The sequence below is a fragment of the Panthera tigris genome, chromosome B1 (assembly GCF_018350195.1).
Source record: "Panthera tigris isolate Pti1 chromosome B1, P.tigris_Pti1_mat1.1, whole genome shotgun sequence".
NCBI lineage: Eukaryota > Metazoa > Chordata > Mammalia > Carnivora > Felidae > Panthera > Panthera tigris.
Window position 1 is genome coordinate 137,713,467 of NC_056663.1, and position 20,570 is coordinate 137,734,036.

At 40.9% G+C, this 20,570-nt stretch overlaps 1 protein-coding gene across 6 annotated transcripts in view; it reads left to right on the forward strand.

Annotated features, from left to right (window-relative positions):
* The window catches only part of RASGEF1B (RasGEF domain family member 1B), a 648,732-nt gene that overhangs the window by 348,311 nt on the left and 279,851 nt on the right, over window positions 1–20,570 (forward strand). The gene's annotated exons all lie outside the window — the stretch shown is intronic.

A 20,570-nucleotide genomic window follows, 5' to 3' on the forward strand; every position in this document is an offset into this window, starting at 1 on the left:
AAATCTAAAAGCAAAGATATTCAGAGTTAGAGATTTGAGAGTACCAGGCAAAGAAAAAGATCATGGCTAGGAGAAGGCATTGAGTAAAGCATGGTTAAAAGTCATTGAAAGTTAAAAAAAAAAATAAGACATGGGCTTATTTTTATCATGATTTACCATGACAAATAAAATGAGGTGAAATCTTTGTCAGTAGTGACCAGCCAGGGCTGGGGTAGCAGAAGATATGCTTAATGATGATTGATTATGAGAAATTTTCCCCTTAGTAAAGAGCATTTGCTCGCTCATTTATTTTTGTGCATGCTTATTTACATAAAGGGAATGGGCTGTCTGGGTTTTTCCATTTCCAAAGTCAAATAAATCCCCAGGAGCTGGAGAAAAAGCAACACAGATGTGATTGCTGCTTTAAATAATGATTTTTCCCTCAATGCCACCAAATTGCAAATGAGTCACAATACACTCATGATTATTTCCTTAATGAAAATGTGACCTTAAGACATTCCCAGCAACATAGTAAACTTCTGTTTGTTGGTACAACAGGCTTTTCATTAACTTTTTCACACATGCCACAGGATCCATTTTCTGTTTATCAAAGCTTTATATTTGAATCTCTCCTAAGTTTTATATATGGACTTGGAGAGTTTTCCTTTTCAGCGTCTAAGAGAGTGGAAGGCTCTCCCTTCCAGTTCTCCAAGCACCAAAGCCACTAAAAGCAAGATGGATGACTGGAACAATTTGCAACCTTGGATGACAGTTGTCCTGGAAAATTTAAAATCCCTGTAAAGTTCTCTTAGTGAAATACTATTACCTAACTAGCTCAGATTTAGTCTTTATGGTTTGTGTTATCCCTGTTTGCTTACATTGAGAACAAAGTTGATAGAGGTGGAGAAAAGAGGTTAGAGGACTTAAAAAGTTTATGTAGCTTAGGCAAAGTCCATGAGGCTGAGCTGCGTGGTTTCTATGACTCAGTTCTTTCACTTCTAGGTGATTTGTTAAGCATATCGGGTGTCGGGCTGTGCCTTGTAAATTATCCATCGAGAGTGTTCCGAATTATTTATGGTGCAGTTTTATTCTTCGTAGCTGTGTCTTAAATGGCTGCATAGAAAAAGCCACAGCAAATTTACGTGAGCATGACTTCTGTCACCTGGTGAGGCACTGAGATGGCCAGGGCACTGTGAAACATGCATTTCTCAGGCTTCACTTTCACGGGCCAGAAAATAGCCTGCTATTGTTTTCTTCTGTCTGGTTGTCAGTGATGCTTCTGTCAGAAAGTTAATTGTTCTGGTCTGGATCAAAGGGTTTGGTCAAACAGTATGGGTAGAAGAGACACTTAAGAGTCACGGAAATGTTGTTTGACAGAGCCAGAAGTGGGTAATGGGCGGGAATCAAGGTCGCTCAGCTGACTCAGGGCTACCAAGGGGGCAGGTTAGCTCAGCACAGTCCGAGGGAAACTGTCCTTCTCCATGTCTCCCTAGGTATCAGTGGATCACGAATCTTTTCAAATGCATTCGTATTCCTTACAGACATACCAGTATTTCCTGAAACTGGCTACTGCTCTTACCTGACCCCAGGCCACTGTTCAATGTCAAAGCATTTGGATCTGCTTTTAACCAACAACACAGATTGTCTAAACCTTGAGTTCCTGACCTTTTTCCAGTGAAGTCCCTATCAAAATTTTTGCTGTGAGAAATCACAATTACAAAGGAGATTTGCAGATGTTAGAGTCCACCCACTGCTCTAGATATAAAAAGTTTTCCCTTGGTTGAAGAAGGTCATCAGAGAACTGTCTACCTCAATCCTTATTATTGGGGTCTTGTCAAAGTGTTTTAACTGAATTGCACTTTGGGGTTGGAACTGCTCGTGGCTCCCAGTGCAGGTTGACATCAGCAACAGCTATTGACTATTGCCTTCACCATGGGATGTGTTTGAGGGCATTGCTCATCACATCCCACAAGGTCCCCTTTATGAGGTCCCACAGGGGACATTGCTTTTAGGTCTCAGTACCAGAAAAAAACCATGTTACTCCCGGGTAGTTGGTTTGTTTTCCTCTTAAAGTTGCAATTCATCTTGTAATATTATGTGTTTCCTCTTTGTCCTAACCATTAGAAAGTTAGAGCTGAATTGGGGACATAGTTCTAAAAAGTACAATGCTAATTTTATCCTTAGCTTTATTACATTCCCATCCAGTGTACCTTTTTTTATACTGACTCCTTCAAGCAGTTTATATCCTTTTGTGATTGAGGTGTTAAGAACTAAGTGAAATTCTCTCTAATGTGAAGAAATTATGGTACACGGTCTCAAGTGTTTGCAAGTAAAATAGAAAAAAGTAAAAAACAGCTGCTGATGTTCAAAGAAAACGAAAGAACGCACAAGTGGAATTGGCTTAGTTCAAAGTGTTTGTCTCTTGGAAAGAATGTGTGCTGTACAGCTTTGTGTTATTTATTTATTTATTTATTTATTTATTGTCATTTAAGTCAAGAAAAAATGGCTAGATTCTGTACTCCTTGGAGTGTGTTCTATAGGGCATTAGTTCTTAAAGGATTCTATGTTCAAATATGCTTGGGGCCCTCAAGGAATATACTTATTTAGCTTTTTAAAAGCCTAAACTGCAGAATTTCTAGAAGTTCTTAGCATACATTCATTATGGATCTTCAGGAGGCAGCTTATGTGATGCAGAGTTCTAAATTTACTTCACCCTTTATTTTTCTTGGAGCCTCTTCAAGAGCTTATCTTCTCTGAGAAATGCTACAGTGGAATAATATCATTATTATCATCATCATCATCATTATTATTATTAGGAAGGACTTTGTTTTCTCTTAAAAGTATAGGGCATGTTTATTTAATTTTGAATGAGTGAGAGAGAGGGACACAGAGTGTGAGCAGGGGAGGGGCAGAGAAGGAGGAAGACACAGAATCCAAAGCAGGCTCCAGGGTCTGAGGTGTCAGCACAGAGACCGACACAGGGCTTGAACCCAGGACCATGAGATCATGACCTGAGCCAAAGTCAGACACTTAACCAACTGAGCCATCCAGGCACCCCTCCTTGCTTGTATTCTTAATTTCTTATTTAAAATTTAAAGTGACAGTGCTCTAAGAACATAAGCAACGCAGACATTTATAAACCATGTATGGTACTTTGTGGGCATATTTAGCAGGGTCTTTCATATTTAGGTTATTCCTTCTTAATGTTTAAGATTCTTAACTATAGAATCATGTGATGTTGAGGTGGAGTCCTTAGCAACATTCTGATTTAATGACATAGTTACACTTCAGGAAGGCACAGTAGTGAAGTGGTTGGAATTTGGAATGAGACATAGTTTCAGTTATGTCTCTATTACTTAGTAGATATGTGACTTTCTAGATCTGTGACCCTGGAAAAGTTACTTAAATTCTATCAGCCTTAGTGTCTTTGTCTGTAATGTGGGGGTTACAGTGTACCCATCTCATAGATTTGCTGTGGGGATTAAATTGTGTGTTTGTGCCTGTGTATAGTGTCTAGCACAGTGGTTTTCATGTAATAACTACCTAATAAACAATAACTATTATAATTTTTCTTTAGTTAGCAAATATTTATTGAGCAACTGCCAGGTAATGGGTACTGTGTTGTATATATGGTTGTAAATACAAATGAGGCACAGTCCCTGCCTTTGAAGAACATAGGCGAGTAGACAAATAACAGTTACATAAAGGTGTAGAGTGAAGAGGTTGTGAATTAATGATAAATATAAACATAGAGTGGAGTCATAGAAGAGAGAACTGTCAGTTCTTTTGGGACAAGGTGGAAAGGTGGCTTACATGAGGATCCCTAGTAAATGCTACACTGGAAATTAAAAGGTGATGAGGTGTTTTCCAGGGAGAGGACAGCGAGGCCAGGGCTGCTGGTGAGAGGGCTTCCAAACTGACTTATGAGAATGAACAGAGGAAGAGTAAATTCGGGAAACTACAGGGAGCTCAGAATAGATGTGAATGACACCTGTAGGCAGAGGTGTGAAACAGCGTGGCCAAGGTTGGCAGTGGCTAGATCATGAGGATCTTGGATCCCAAACGGAAGTGTTTGCAAATTATACTGTGAGATTGAGGCATTGAGGCATTTCAGCAGGGGAGTCACCGTATCAGGATTGTTTTAGGTCAGTACTAGTCCATTTGCAGTCAGTGTACTTGCTGCGTTAATATCACCTGGGAGCTTTACTAGAAATGTCAATTCTCAGGGCCCACACAGAGCTACTGAATCAGTCTCAGCAATTTATGTTCTGGCAAGCTCTTGTAACATTAAAGTTGGAGAAGCACTGTTTTAGATGGATCACTCTCTGTACTTTATAGAGGATAGACTGGACAGTCTCCAGTTAGAAGCAGAGAGATTAATGAGTGAAGAGCCATTGTCTTCAGTGGAATGATGGCAAGGTCTGAACTTAATCAGGCGTGGAGAAAAAAGAGGAAGAAACAAATAGTAGAAATATTAATAAAGTTTATTTTATGGAACCTTAGTCATTGCCTGGGTATTGTATTAGGAAAAGGGATGATTCAGGGATAACTCCAGGTTTCTTGTTTTATTTAGGATGTGATATTATGCATGGAAATAGAGAATATAGGAAGAGTATAAGGGGTTTTTGTTTGTTTTGTTTTGTTTTTGGCAGTGAGAGGGCTGAATTATAATGAGTTTTGTTTCTAGTATATTAGAAATACCTGTAAGACATCCAGACAAAAGTGTACTATTGGCTTTTAGACACGAGGGCCCAGTGCTGAGGGATGATGTCTTGACCAGTGTCAAGACTTTTGTGTTAATGGATTTGGGGCTCACAAATATCAAAGGATGGCTGAAGAAGCAGGAATGAATGAAATTGGAAAGTACAGAAATTGGGTAACAGCAGATGTATTAGTGGGCTTTTCTTGTAAGGCTGTTTATCTCTCTGATCTCATCTCACACCATTTGCTGTCAGCAAGGTACATACCAGTCAAACTAAAGCACTTGATGTTCACTGAACACACGTGCTATCTTAACCTCTAGGCTTTTGTGCATACTGTTCCCTCTGTTATGAACATTCCTTGCCTCATTCCTTGTTTAGCTCTCTGCATCTAGCAAATGCCTACTGATCCTTCAAGACCCACCTCCAGAATGATCCTCTATCCAGGAAAAGTACCCCTTCTAGATGTTTGCTTAGGGTTACTACATGAGTAAAATGGATTCTTTGCTTGTTTCTTTTGTGCTTAAGTCCTGATGTTAATGTCTATGTCTGTTAAACATTTCACCCGTCCCTGGCAGGATGCCTGACACGTAGCAGGTGCTCAATAGCTAAGTGTTGGATGAATAGTGAAAGAATGATCAGAGAGAGAAGAGTTTTCAGAGAGCCAAGAAAGCAAAGTGTTAGAGGTAGTAGTGTAAGGAGGGAGTGATGGCATAGAAACCAGTGATGGAAGTTTCTAGAATGGAGGGGTCAGTAGTCTTAAAAACTTCCAGGCAATCTTGTAACATTAAGACTGAAATGGCCATGGGATTTAACAATCAGGTCAGTAGTGCCCTTTTCCAGAATAGTCTGATGGAGTGAGCTCTCATAAGAAATCAGACTGCAGGGGTGCCTGGGTGGCTTAGGCAGTTAAACATCAGACTCTTGGTTTTGGCTCAGGTCATGATCTCACAGTTTGTGAGTTCGAGCCCTACATCTGTCTCTGCACTGACAGCACAGAGCCTGCTTGCAATTCTCTCTATCCTTCTCTTTCTGCCCCTCCCCCACTTTCAAAATAAATGCTCCCTCTCTCTTTCAAAATAAATAAATAGGGGCGCCTGGGTGGCTCAGTCGGTTGAGCGTCCGACTTCGGCTCAGGTCATGATCTCGCGGTCCGTGAGTTCGAGCCCCGCATTGGGCTCTGTGCTGACAGCTCAGAGCCTGTAGCCTGTTTTGGATTCTGTGTCTCCCTCTCTCTCTGACCCTCCCTTGTTCATGCTCTGTCTCTCTCTGTCTCAAAAATAGATAAACATTAAAAAAAATTCAAAATAAATAAATAAACTAAAAAAAAGAAAAAAGAAATAAGTTTGTAGTATGTGAGGAACAGCTGGTAAGTAAAAAAGAGGAACCCAAGACTATAAGTAACTGGCCCAGGATAGAAAGGATGGAAGGAGAAGACATGTGGCCAAAAGAAGATTCTTTGAAATGACAGATGATTTAACATATATGTGCTGTTGAATAAAGGTCTGGTGTAATTAGGAATCTAAAGTAAAGGAGGAAGGGAAAGAATGATAAGGGAACCAGATTCCAGTTTGAGGAAGGGATCAAGCTTCACAAAGAAGGATTAATCTTAAGCTGGAAGAGGGCCTGGAAAGGAGTGGAGACGGGTGTGGACACAGACAAGTATATAGGGGTGGGGAAGGGAGTTTGGAGAGTTGAGGATTGATAGCTTAATTTTCTCAGTGGAATAGGGGACAAACTAGAAGTTCCTGTTTATGAACTCTGTGTGTGTGTGTGTGTGTGTGTGTGTGTGTGTGTGTGTGTGTGTGTTTAGGGTTGGTTTGGACAAGCTGGGGTGTGCTCATAAAGGTTCTAAGTAGCCCTGTAAGACCTGACAGAGGGCCCTGACCAGGGCCCTTTTTTCTCAGAAAAGGAAGTCCTATCATTTTAAGGGTAATACTCTTTATGAATTGTAAGAGTTTATTGATTTTGATGAGAACTTTCCATTGAGTATGTAGGGAGTGCCATAAGGTCATTATTGATTTATGATATGATGCTCAAGAGACTATCACTGAGGAAAAAATAGGTATCCTTCCATAATTCAAGAAATGTTATTTGTCTCACTGTCAAGATATTTATATGCTATGTAAATGATCTGAACATTTAATAACAATGTAATCAATGTAAGCTTCCCACATTACAAGAGGAAGAGGGAAGAATCCAACCATGTTATTACTTTGGTTGAGTTTGTCATATCCTGTAGTTAAATGTATTAGCAACCCATGCAGTGCTGCTTTGAATAAACTATTAATCAGTATAAAAGTATAAATATATGCACCTTGAAATCATGATTTTTTTGGTCCCAAGTGGCATCATAATATTAATCACTAACATCTTCCATAATGCCATAAATTATGCTATAAGCTTTCCTAAGGTAATCCCACTTAAATGTCATAATAACAAAAGGAAACATTTAAGGCAGGAAATATTTAAGGCATATTTTATAGATGAGGAAATGGAGGCTTAAAAATAGGTAGCTTTCTTCTCTCTTGGCTTGCTATTCAAAGGAGGAGATGTAAAGTTCAGAAGGCCTGATATTTAGTAAGCTTAGAGTTCTGCATCTGAACTACAGTTTCACAGCTTTCCCAGTTTTCCAATTTTACAACATTGAATAACCTAGTTATAGAAGTTTAAATGTCCAGGCTAGCCTAGACTAGCCCCTGTGCTCATGTTGGACAAATACATGGCATAGTGCCTTCCCATTCCCCCTCTGTGTATGCTGCAGACATTGATGATCAGTCGTAGCCTGATTTTCTTGGAGCCCAGAGTTGGCCTCAAAGATCTTCATGAGATACTGCTCCAAGCAACCACTACTAATTGATTTAACATCTCAGGCTAAAATACCCAATTATTTTGTGAGTCACAGCTGGTAGACTGGAATATAGGTTTGGAACCTCTGAGAAGCAGCAAGGATGGGATAAGACCAACAAGAGCTTTAATGGCGGAAACGCCTGTGAAGATAAAGAGGAAGGGAGAAGTTGTAGGCAGGGAGAGCCTTCAGTCCACACTACAGGCTTGACATCTGCGAAAGGATGGAGGGAACAAAGGATAAGTAGGGTCTCATATTGTAGCATAGTTCGGAGAAAGTCTCAGCCAGGATGATGAGTTTCTTGAGCCAATGTGTCTCTTAGAAGACTCCTCCATTGGCAGGAATGGGCTGGCTCTCATACTTGCCCCCCTTACCATACTCGGTCACTGGCTATGAGGCTGGAGAAAGCATGGCCTCGAAGCTAGAAGCCACAGATCAACTATGCTCTCTAAGACAGGGTCCCTTGATAGAGATCTGAGTGCATACCTCCATGGCAGCCATAGCAAGTATCCCTACAAATGTCTTAGCTGATTCTTTATAGATCTGTTAGCAACTGTGATTTTGCTGCCAAAGCTGACAATTCACAAAGCCACTGAAGATTTCTGAGCAGGTAGAAGATGAGAACTTCAATTCTCTTTCTTGAAGCTGTGGCTCACGTCTCTTGAGTTTTCAGGAGTTGTATGTGGGAGAAGTTCCTGTGTGTTTTTGAAGTCCTTGTCTCCTCCCCTCTGCGTTAGAGTCTGAGGAAGAAGGTTAAGTGCCAGCCACTTTTTTCTTCTTTTTCATTTGGCAACTAATCATTGGTCTTATCACTTCATTCAGTTGGAAATTATGTTTCACTTCCACTTAGCAAAAGCCATCCTCTTTGTTACAAGGATTGTAAGATACTAACTCAATTTTTAAAGTAAAACATTGTTATGTACAGGGAATGTGTTTAAGATCTCCAAATGTTCCCTAAAATTACAAATATAGAAATGTTTACACTGCTCATTGGCTTTCTCCCAAGTTATATTTTCACTGAAAGACATATGCATTTATTTTTCTTATGTGACAGGCATTTTTTTTTTCTGAACAAGGAATCAAAGATTCTGCCACATCAAGAGTCACTAAGAATAAGTAGCAACTCAGCAAAGCTGCTTGGCTGGCAAATAGGTTTATTCACTAGCTAAGTGAATTGGTCCTGTGTAGTGCTCTCAGAGCATGTGGGACTCGATGTACTCCTGTAAAATGACACCTTACCACACTTTTAACAATGACAACAACCGCAGCTATTACCTACCATTTATTTATTGCACATTGCCAAGGCACTGCATCTGAAATATATTGATGCCAGCTATTTACAACAACCCTGTGAGAAAGATGGTACTATCTACCCCCTTTTACAGAGAAGTAGAAGAAGAAAAAGGATCAGAGAGAGATTAATGAGGTTACAGTTAGTGAGGGGTAGAACTAATATTTAAAGCAACCCACTCCTTGGCTCCAGATTCCAAATTCCTCTTTTTAAAAATATTTATTTATTATTTTTGAGAGAAAGAGAGAGCACGTGTGTGGGGGAAGGACTTAGAGAGACAGAGACAGAAGATCTGAAGCAGGACCAGCACTGACAGCAGAGAACCTGATGCGGGGCTCAAACTCACAAACCATGAGATCATGACCTGAACTAAAGTTGGATGCTTAATGGACTGAGCCACCGAGGTGCCCTCCAAGCTCTTAACTATTATTTAGGTTATTCATAATGAGCCAGAAGTTGTAGGTCAGATCACTTCAGACTAGCCATCTGCTACATACAATATTATATCCCCCTCTCCCCAGTTTGATCAGATTTGCCTTTAGGGCTGGATGCAAACATCATATAGAACACATAAAGTTAGTAAGGCAGCCTCTATCTAAATATTGTAATTGTGCCTCACAACTTAAGGTTAGCCCAAGAAAAAGGAGCTTTGTAAAGGACTTTTCTAAGGCACATTAAAAATAGAGAACAGTTTCTTGTTTACCTCTTCTCATAGTTTTCTTGGGGCTGAGGATTGTGTTATATAAGCTATAAGTGAGCAGAGGCCATGTCTAGCTCATCCCCAGCTCCTAGCACCATGCCTGGAATATAAAGGAAGCTCCATTCAGATAATGCACCGAGAATTGCTGGCACACTGCTGAGAAAATGTGATTGTTCATTTAATAGAAGATCATAGGCAGGAAAAGAATATTGTAAGTTCATTTAAATGAAGATGGAAAAATATCTAGAATGACTGTATCCTAAGTCGCATCCATAGTCTACTCTTCTTTGAGGTCAAGGGTGGTGCTTTGTGGATCTTATTTTCCTAAAGGACACAAAAAGGGGCAATTGGCTTAGCCATTGAGAAGGGAAAATGAAAAGGAACATCTGACTGCTATTTTTTTAATGCCTTATTACAAGTCCTGGAAAAATGTGTATAGCAGATCAAAACAGCCAGGTGTTTGGATAACAGCCCTCTGGGGCCAGCTGGCAGAGGGCAACTGGTCATCAGAGTAAATGGAAAAAACATCCTCTAAAAAATGAAGAGTTAGCCCAAGAGAGGGCACAGAAAAGCACCCAGTGTGGGGGAGGCTATAAACAGATCATAAATTATGTGGATGAAAGAGCATTGAAGGAGCACATTTTAGAAGGTGCTGGGGTCTAATAAAAGGTCTCTAATCAGCAGAGGCAACCGTCAAGCTAGGGATGTCAATTGAACCTTCAGATGTTGGTGGATCAGAAGACATGTAAAGCATTCAAGAGGGAGAGCAACTCACTTCAGTGCATGCTCTGATGACAACCACCAACCCCAGTGGTCTAAATTACAAGGCAGGTCTCTCCACCTTGAGTGCAGGGGATGAAAACTACTAAATTTCAACAAATACAATGTAACTAATGGCCTTATGAGGAAGTAATTCAACAAATATGTCTTGGATTTTGAACTTGTCGTTTAGTAAAATTATGGACTATATTTAAAAGGAAGAAATTCAAATTGTTGCTGTGGTCTCCCTATTCTCCACCCCCTTCAGTCTTCTCTGACCCCACTTATGTCTGTGTTATCATAGAAGACAACTAACATTGCTTGGCACTTGCTACTTATAAACACTGTTATAAGTATTTTCCCATAAATTGTTCATTTTCACAGTAGCTCTCTAAGGTGACACTGTTATTATCCCTATTTTATAGATGAGGAAACTGAGTCATAGAGAGGTAATTGATAAAGGAAAAAAGGACACCTAAACCCAATAGGGTAAGAGAACATAGTCCCACCATTGTTAAAATAAGCTTCTGGTTATGGTAACCGAGAGCTGGAGATGAAAGGTAAGAAGGGCAGACAGGAATGGGAGAAGATTTTTGCAAATGGCATAATGGATAAAGGGTTAGTATCCAAAATCTATAAAGAACTTATCAAACTCAACACCCAAAAACCAAATAATCCAGTGAAGAAATGGGCAGAAAACATGGATAGATACTTTTCCAAAGAAGACATCCAGATGGCTAACAGACATGTGAAAAGATGCTCCACATCACTCATCATCAGGGAAATACAAATCAAGATCACAATGAGATACCACCTCACCTGTCAGAATGACGAAAATTAATTCAGGAAAAAAACAGATGTTGGTGAGGATGCGGAGAAAAGGGAACCCTTTTGGTGGGAATGCAAACTGGTCCAGGCACTCTGGAAAACAGTATGGAGGTTCCTCAAAAAATTAAAAACAGAACTACCCTACAACCCAGCAATTGCACCGCATGGTATTCTTCCAAGCGATACAAAAATTCTGATGCCAAGGGGCACATGCACCCCAATTTTTATAGCAGGGCTATCAACTAATTGAATGGATAAAGAAGAGGTGGTGTGTGTATATATGTGTGTGTACACATACACACACACACACGCACACACACACAATGGAGTATTACCCAGCTATCAAAAAGAATGAAATCTGGCCATTTGTGACAACATGGATAGAAGTAGAGTGCATTATCCTAAGTGAAATAAGTCAGTCAGAGGAAGATACATATCATATGATATCAGCGCTATGTGGAATTTAAGAAACAAAACAGATGAATATAGGGGAAGGGAAGGAAAAATAAGGTAAAAACAGGGAGGCAAACCGTAAGAGACTCTTAAATACAGAGAACAAAGAGGATTGCTGGAGGGGAGGTGGGCCAAGGGGATGGGCTAAATGGGTGATGAGCATTAAGGAGAGCACATGTTGGGATGAGCATTGGGCATTACATGTAACTGATGAATCACTGGGTTCTACTGAAACCAATACTATATGTTAACTAACTTCAATTTAAATAAATTAAAAATTATAACATTTGAAAATTTATAAAATCATAAATATAAAGTAAGTATATATATATATATATATATATATATATATATATATATATGAAAGAAAAGGTCAGACAGGAGAAATTGGCAAGAAACTAGAGAAACAATCTTTAAAAAATTTTTTTTTAAAACAACGTTTGTGTGTTTTCAGAGAGAGTGAGCATACACCAGTGGGGAAGGGGCAGAGAGAGAGAGGGAGAGAGAATCTCAAGCAGGCTCTGCACTGTCAGCACAGAGCCCAATGTGGGGCTTGAACTCATGACCCGTGAGATCAGGACCTGAGCTGAGATGAAGAGTTAGATGCTTAACAGGCTAAGCACCCAGGCGCCCTGAGAAACCACCTTTTTAAGGGGCAAGAAGACCAGTCTTAAAAGAAGAAAGGTAAGAACTAGGCCCAAAGTCTATAAAATGAGACCAATATTTACTTACTAAAGGGACTTGAAAGCTGAAGGAAAATCACTAAATTTTAGAAATAAAACCCATCTGGTCATGCTCAAGTCAGCCCAGTAATTACAAACCTTGGAAAGGCATTGGGGAGAAGGGAGTGCAAGAGAGGGCAAGAGAGCACAGGCGGGGGTGTGCAGAAGGCAGAAGAGCTGTGCTGTTGCCTGTATAGTGCTGGCCATCTGTCACCGTCCTTAAACCCTAAGGGCTTTGGCTTCCACACCCTCTCTCATCTTCTGTGGGGTCCTTGGAGAGAAATTAACCGGGCTCCCACTCCCCTGGCACAGCAGTCTGTTGTTACACATATGTTCAAATTGAGACCCTGTCTTCTATGAGAAGCTGTTTTTCATTTATGCATATGTAAGCCGAATCAGCTTAACCAACCACTAGAGGTCCAAGGCCATTCCTAGCAGGTGTCTTTCTCCACCCCCGCCCTCCCCTGTCCACCTCCCCGGCTTCTGCTGTTGCCTTCAAAGCAGGTGCCCTACCCTGAGTCTTATAAATGGAAAGTGTCCACATATAAGGCCTCTCTCTGCCTCACGACTCTTCACCTCAGTCACAGCAAGAGTCGCTACGGCCAAGAACTGGGCCAGCAAAAATACAAAGATGTTTTTCAATGAGGCAAAAATATGCAAACAAACTGGTTTGAAGGGAGGTGCAAGGCAAATCGAGAGTCTGAGCTCTTGACCTAGGGCAGAGGGAGGAAGCTCAGAAATCAACGTGCTTGTGGCTCAGAAGTAGGCATGTAGGGACTCCACTGATTTCAGTATCCTATGTGAGTCTAAAAGGAAAAAAATAAAACATGAATACTCCAAACTTTATCAGATTGCACTCCTCACAACAAAAGTTTGGATTAAAATTTCTCTCATTTCATCAGATGTCTGATATTGTTTATTTGAAGTCTTCATGTAATAAATATGGAAGAAGTTATCTCTTCTTCTAATTTCCTCTGCTTTGGTTGCAACTTTGGGTGTGCCTAGTTCCTGGGGACGCAGCCCCTCTTCTACTGTGGTGAGACAGTTGCCTCCTGGCCTATGTTTCTACATCTCAAGGGTTACTATCTCTTTTGTGAGGAGCTAATCTCCCAAACTGTCATGTTGAGGGTATGAGATGGGTGCAGACAGTAAACTTCCTGAGAAGAGACAGGGTCAAAAATACCTCACCCAGTTGGAAACCGTAGCCAACTGGGGCAGGCAGAAGTGTGTGTGTGTGTGTGTGTGTGTGTGTGTGTGTGCGCGCGCGCGCGCCTGCCTGTGTGTGTGTGCCTGTGCGTATCTATGTTTGTGTGTGTTTATGCATGTGCACATCAATCTGCTGGCAACATCTATCTTGTCAGTTTATCAGGCAAATCTTCAGGATTAACTGACTGGAGACCTCTTTTTAGAGTAGACTTGCTTCTTTGTTTTTTTTTTAATGTATTGTTAGACACAGGTGTATGTACAGGGTTTGGTCCGACAGTGGTTCTCTGCACTGGCTGTATAGTGCCAATACCTGGGGAGCTTTCAAACTACCAGAATGTGTGGGAAAGTCTGCTTCAATTGGTCTGGGTGTGGTTTGTGCAGCAGGACTTTTAAAAACTCTCCAGATGATTCTAATTTGCAGACAAGACAGCACCAAAAGTGTAGAGCTCCTTCCTAATGAGAACCTTAAAGAGGATTCCTTAGGCTAAGGGGCCAGATGAAAGGACATGTTATGATGATATCATTAGTTGTAAAGAGGAAAAGATACTGCAAGTAAATATTTAAATGCAGGTCTTTCTGTTTACAAAACAGCAGGACCAAAAGCTCTGAAGTAGTAGGGGAAGCCACAGAAAACACTCGATCTCTTCCAGTTGTATTCTTGCAAATGCATTTATGTCAAAGTATATTATGGCCCCCTTCTCTTAAATACTAGGAGAGGCTCAGGAAGCCTGGAGTCCAGAGGTACAGCTCTATTAGCAACATGTCCACTTATTCTCCCTGGAGTTCAAGCAACAGAATAATCTCTACAAACAAAACCACTGCTTTCAGCGCACATCAAGATAGACACCCAAGCCAAGCTGTCTAGATCTGTCACCCCCAATTTCCAGGTGAACAGACTGTGAAACCAGAAAATTATGCCACAGGGGGTTTGGAAAAGAGAATGGCAGTCAGGTTTGCATTGTCTTTCTGCATCGCAGACACTCAGGCAACTTTCCATGACATGATTAGATTTCAGTCAAGGAATTTCCTTCCTTATAATTTTATCAGTGTCAAGGATAACACACCTTTGCTGAGCACAGCTGTGTACCAGGCATTCTGCTAAGGACATTAAATGGATTATCTATCTCATTTCTTTCACATCCTCTACAGGAAGTAGATGGCTGTTTTCTTCATTTTACGGGTGAAGAAACTGAGACTTAATGTGGCCTTATGACATGGTCATTATCTTGTGTCTAGTAAATGATAGAGCAAGGATTTAAATCTAGATCTGTGACTTCAAAAGTCATGCTTTTATTATTGAGTTACTGCCCTTGGTTTATAGACTTCCAGAATAAAGCATTCCAATTTTCCTTGTTTTTCAGTCCCTTGGCTTATCCCTTTCTAAATCTGAATCCTAGTAATTGTACGGATGAGCAATTTTTTGTTGTTGACTTATTTAAAAATGAATCTTTCTCTAAGAGTTTGCCGATGCATACGTGTACTCAAACAATAGCTGACTTTATCACTGGGGATTGAGATGTTTCTGTATGCAATCTGATTAATCACAAGAAGGGAACAACAGCAATAAAAATTAAAGAGCTGCTGAATATGCTCATGTGCTGATTCATGCCATTGGTGCTGCTATTTTGTCAACATTGAAACTGGATTTTATCTTTATACCGTTCCTTTTCTGTTTGAGCTAATGGTTGTGATAGCATTTTGCTCAATCTGCCAGAGATACTTGAAAATCTTCACAAAGCTATCATTAGTAAGTAATGCAAAACAGAGCCAGTCAGGGTTTCTCTGTCATGGATTCATCGAGTGAAGTTATGAGGCATGAGGATACCTGACTTTTTCTAACATTGGCTGTATACCACAAAGTAATAAACAGAGAGGACAGGAGGACAGCAAATGAAGGTTCTGTTAAATTGCATTTGATGTGTCTATATAAGGGTCCCCATGTACATGTCTTCTACTAACTTCTATCCTGCACATTAATGTAATGCCTAGCCTCTGAGAAATCTTGTCATTTCAGTGTAGGCTGAGCCTTGGGTTTACTGCCTAAGCTTGCCATGTTTTTCTGAGGGCCTAGATGGGATGGCTCTTCTGTCACAGTGGTGTGTATCTGGCCATTATAGAATGGTCAGGGACTCTTGCCTGGGTCTCTGCACTTGAACTCACAGTGTCAGCAGGTGAAGGCTGTCCATGTGAATTTGTGGAATCTCTAGCACATCTAAAATCCATTTCAGGGGCGCCTGGGTGGCTCAGTCGGTTAAGCGTCCGACTTCAGCTCAGGTCAGATCTCGCGGTCCGTGAGTTCGAGCGCCGCGTGGGGCTCTGGGCTGATGGCTCAGAGCCTGGAGCTTGCTTCCGGTTCTGTGTCTCCCTCTCTCTCTGCCCCTCCCCCGTTCATACTCTGTCTCTCTCTGTCTCAAAAATAAATAAACGTTAAAAAAAAGTTTAAAAAAAATAAAAAAAAATAAAATCCGTTTCAACCTTCTCAGGGTCTTTTGAGGCCAGAAAGCCTAGAATAAATAAATCTGAAAGATCAGTTTATTTCCTTTTGAGGCTTGTATTCCTCTGATGCCAAGATCAATTTTTTTTTTACCTCCTCAAATAAAGCAGGTGGCAGAAAGTCTTTTTATGCTGTTGGGCTCTTCTAATTTCTGGGCTCAAGATTCGACCGGACTTGAGAAGGTGAGGGGAAGAGGCGATGCTCAGTCTCATTCATTGGTTGGCAGAGCACCCGTGTGCCGCTCCCCGTGAACCATGGGCAGGAAGCATGTGGCTGAATGCTGGAGATGTCCTTTGATGGGGAGACCAGGTTTTGTTTCCTTCTGGTTATAATATATATCATAATGTATATAATGATATCTGTATAATTATATATATTATGCTATACTATAATTTATCACTAAAATGAATTTTGGAAATAATGCAAAGATATGAGCAAAACCTAGAAAGAGGCTGTAGTGGTCAGAAGGACATTGTAGTGTTCGCAGGGCACTCCACAGCTTGCTTGCCCTCCAGACACTTGTTGGAATTGCACTTCCCCACAATTCCCTTGAATTAGGCGTGGTCTTATGACTCTTTGGCCAGCCAGGTGCACATGGACAGGAAGCTGAAGCTCTGAAGGCCAAGTGTTGCAAGGCTTGCCTTTCTGCTCGCATGATGGGTGCTGCTCCATTAACCCCGGTCCCTGAGGAAATCTTCTTATGGTTCTGCTTGGGCTATGTAGAGAGAACAAGAAGTAATCCTTTGTTATTTGAAGCTACTGAATTTTGGGGTTATTTGGATTGGCAGCATAGTCTGGTTGATAAGGAAATCATCATGTTAAAGCCTCCATTTTTTTAAAAATATGAAATTTATTGTCAAATTGGTTTCCATACAACACCCAGTGCTCACCCCAAAAGGTGCCCTCCTCAATACCCATCACCCACCCTCCCTTCCCTCCCACCCCCCATCAACCCTCCGTTCTCAGTTTTTAAGAGTCTTTTATGCTTTGGCTCTCTCCCTCTCTAACCTCTTTTTTTTTCTTCCCCTCCCCCATGGACTTCTATTAAGTTTCTCAGGATCCACATAAGAGTGAAAACATATGGTATCTGTCTTTCTCTGTATGGCTTATTTCACTTAGCATCACACTCTCCAGTTCCATCCACGTTGCTACAAAAGGCCAGATTTCATTCTTTCTCATTGCCACATAGTATTCCATTGTGTATATAAACCACAATTTCTATATCCATTCATCAGTTGATAGACAGTTAGGCTCTTTCCATAATTTGGCTATTGTTGAGAGTGCTGCTATAAACATTGGGGTACAAGTGCCCCTATGCATCAGTACTCCTGTATCCCTTGGGTAAATTCCTAGCAGTGCTATTGCTGGATCATAGGGTAGATCTATTTTTAATTTTTTGAGGACCCTCCACACTGTTTTCCAGAGGGGCTGCACCAGTTTGCATTCCCACCAACAGTGCAAGAGGGTTCCCGTTTCTCCACATCCTCTCCAGTATCTATAGTCTCCTGATTTGTTCATTTTGGCCACTCTGACTGGCATGAGGTGATATCTGAGTGTGGTTTTGATTTGTATTTCCCTGATGAGGAGTGACATTGAGCATCTTTTCAAGTGCCTGTTGGCCATCTGTATGTCTTCCTTAGAGAAGTGTCTATTCATGTTTTCTGCCCATTTCTTCACTGGATTATTTGTTTTTTGGGTGTGGAGTTTGGTGAGCTCTTTATAGATTTTGGATAGTAGGCCTTTGTCTGATATGTCATTTGCAAATATGTTTTCCCATTCTGTTGGTTGCCTTTTAGTTTTGTTGATTGTTTCCTTTGCAGTGCAGAAGCTTTTTATCTTCATGAGGTCCCAATAATTCATTTTTGTAAAGCCTCCATGTTGAGAGGTAGTAGAAATATGACAAAGGAAATCGCTCAAGAGGAAAGGTCTTACAAATTTCTTGTTTGCTTGTTTTAACCTTAGGAATTGCTGGCCAGAAAATAGAGGAAAGGATTGAAAGGTATTAAAATGTCCAGGCCAAGCCCTATAAAGCTCCTGTTTTTTTTTTTTAATGGAGTAAAATATATATAACATAACATTTCCATTTTTTATATGTACAGTTTAATGGCATTAAGTATATTCACACTGTTGTGCAGCTATAACCACCATCCATCTCTAGAACTTTCATCATCCCAAACTGAAACTTTGTACCCATTAACCAATAACTCTGTTTCCCGTTTTAACCTCCTGGCAACTACCACTTTACTTTCTGTCTCTATGAAGTTGACTATTTAGGTACCTCATATAAGTAGAATCATATAGTATGATTTTTGTATCTGGCTTATTTAAAGGGTCTTTTTTTTGTAAAAAGATTGCCTTCTAGATTTTGCTAGCAATTCCTTTATCTGTCTAGCTATTTCCAAGACAGTCTTAGCTCAGAGAAGAGAGGAGTGACAGGAATCTGCCATAATCACTGACTCTGGCAGTGGGTTGAGGCGGCTGCATGCTTTCCAGGCCAGAGGTCAGTAACCTTTCCAGACTGGAATGCCAGAGTTCTAAGACCTGTGCTTCCCTTGGGTCAGGGGTCAGGGATGGTTTCCAACCCTGAGTGACCAAGTTCTGCCTCCTACTGATATGGGAAGGCAGGTTGCCATATCCTAAAATCGAGGTAGAGAGCTTTGATTTCTTTCAGTTGTAATGATTGAGCGCATTGACAGCAGGTGATTATAGCTTTCAAAAGGGGCTATGACAATGATGACAGGTCCCAAAGCCATGGAAAACCATCCTATGGACCATCAGAGAGAAAGAGGAGGGAGGCTTCTTCATCATTCTTTTCACTTAAAGAAACGTTATGTTGTGGGAAGTTGTCTGGGTCAGTCTTTTTGCTTTTTGGCAATTGCTCTCCCCCACCCTGCCCCAAGAATTGTACTTGTTAGAAATACATGAGCAGTCCAGGGTGAACATTGGAGGGGCGAGGGATGGCCATGGGAGTAGACTCAGTGGCACTGATTTGAGGGCACATGGGCAGAGTGGTGAAATCTCTGTATTCTGGCCATCTTGAGGTTTGGAAATCATCACAATCAAAGGTTTATTTTTTTTAAAAAAGGGTCATAGGAAATTTCAATAATTGCCATAAAGATAATAAAATTGTTCTCTAGTTTACATATCTCCCCAGAGGTATCATCTATGTGCCAGGCATTTAACTGGGTGCTGAGGATTCAGCAGAAGCATAAACACACATGGTTTCCTCCTTCATGGAGCTCCCAGTCTAGGGAGCAGACAAATTTTAATCAATAAGTCAGTCAATAAGTATTTATTGAACCTGCATTATGTTCCAGACACTGGGGATACTCTAGGAAGCTAAGCAGACACAAATCATGTAAACAAAATGTCAAATTGTAACTCTAATAGGGGCTAGGAAAGAGATGCGTTCTGTACTGTGGGAGCCTATAATCCGAGTTTAAAGTAGCCAGGGAGAGCTTGCTTGGAGATCCAGGGCACAAAAGAGCTTCACCAGCTGAAACGGGACAAATGTGCACTTGAGGCAGAGGGAATGGCACTGCAAGGGCCTTGCCGGTGGGAGCTTGGGGAGATTGAGTATGAATGGAAGCCTTTTGTGGTTGGAGTGGGAAGAAGGGATTGGTGGACAAGGTAAGGCGGGGAGGGTAGGTGGGAGCCAGTCCAGAAAGGTGTCCTTATAAAAGTGAAAGGAGAATGACCTGTTATTTTCCTTGTTAGGATGTGTGCATCTTTTCTTGGGACGCCTGGGTGGCTCAGTCATTTGAGCATCCGACTTAGGCTCAGATCATGATCTCGCAGTTTGTGAGCTCGAGCCCCACATTGGGCTCTCTATTGTTGGTGCAGAGCCTGCCTTGGTTCCTCTGTTCCCCCTTCTCTGCTCCTCCCCCACTTGTACTCTCTGTCTCTCTCTCAAAAATTGATACACATTAAAAAAAAAAAGAATGTGGGTATCCTTTCTTTTCTTCTCAGTATGCCATCATGATTAACAAAGAGCGTAGTTTCTGGAGCTAGACTGCCAGGGCTGGATCTCTGCTTTCCCACGTATAAGCTTTGTGACCAGAGAAAGGTGTAACATCTCTGCATCAGTTTCCTTATCTGTAAAATGGCAACTATAACAGTACCTACATCATAAATTTGTCAGGAACATTAAATGAGTCTATATATGTAAAGTGTTTAGAACAATACCAGGCATGAATTAAAAGCACCACGTGAATAAGACCTATTATTAGGCCCTGTATTGTAGAGAACATCACTAGTCACCAACTGTTGTTCCCCAGTTACTTCACGAAGGAGAAACTCAAACCGAATTATATCCAGAACACATAAATGTTTGCATGAACAGAAAAAAACCTAAAACAAACTGTAGGTCTCTTCAGTGTCCATTTATAGTATAGAAAAGTGCATTTCTCAAGTAAATCACCTTAGAAAAGTGCTCTTTCAAAGCTGAGAGAATTAAAATACCTTCTCCTTTGCCCAGTGTGTATTTGAGATTTTTGGAAGAACATATATTCCTGATACTGATTCAGATGACACTTGGAACTGACTCAGGGCAGAACTTACCTCAAATCCTTTCATCATTTTGCCATCGAT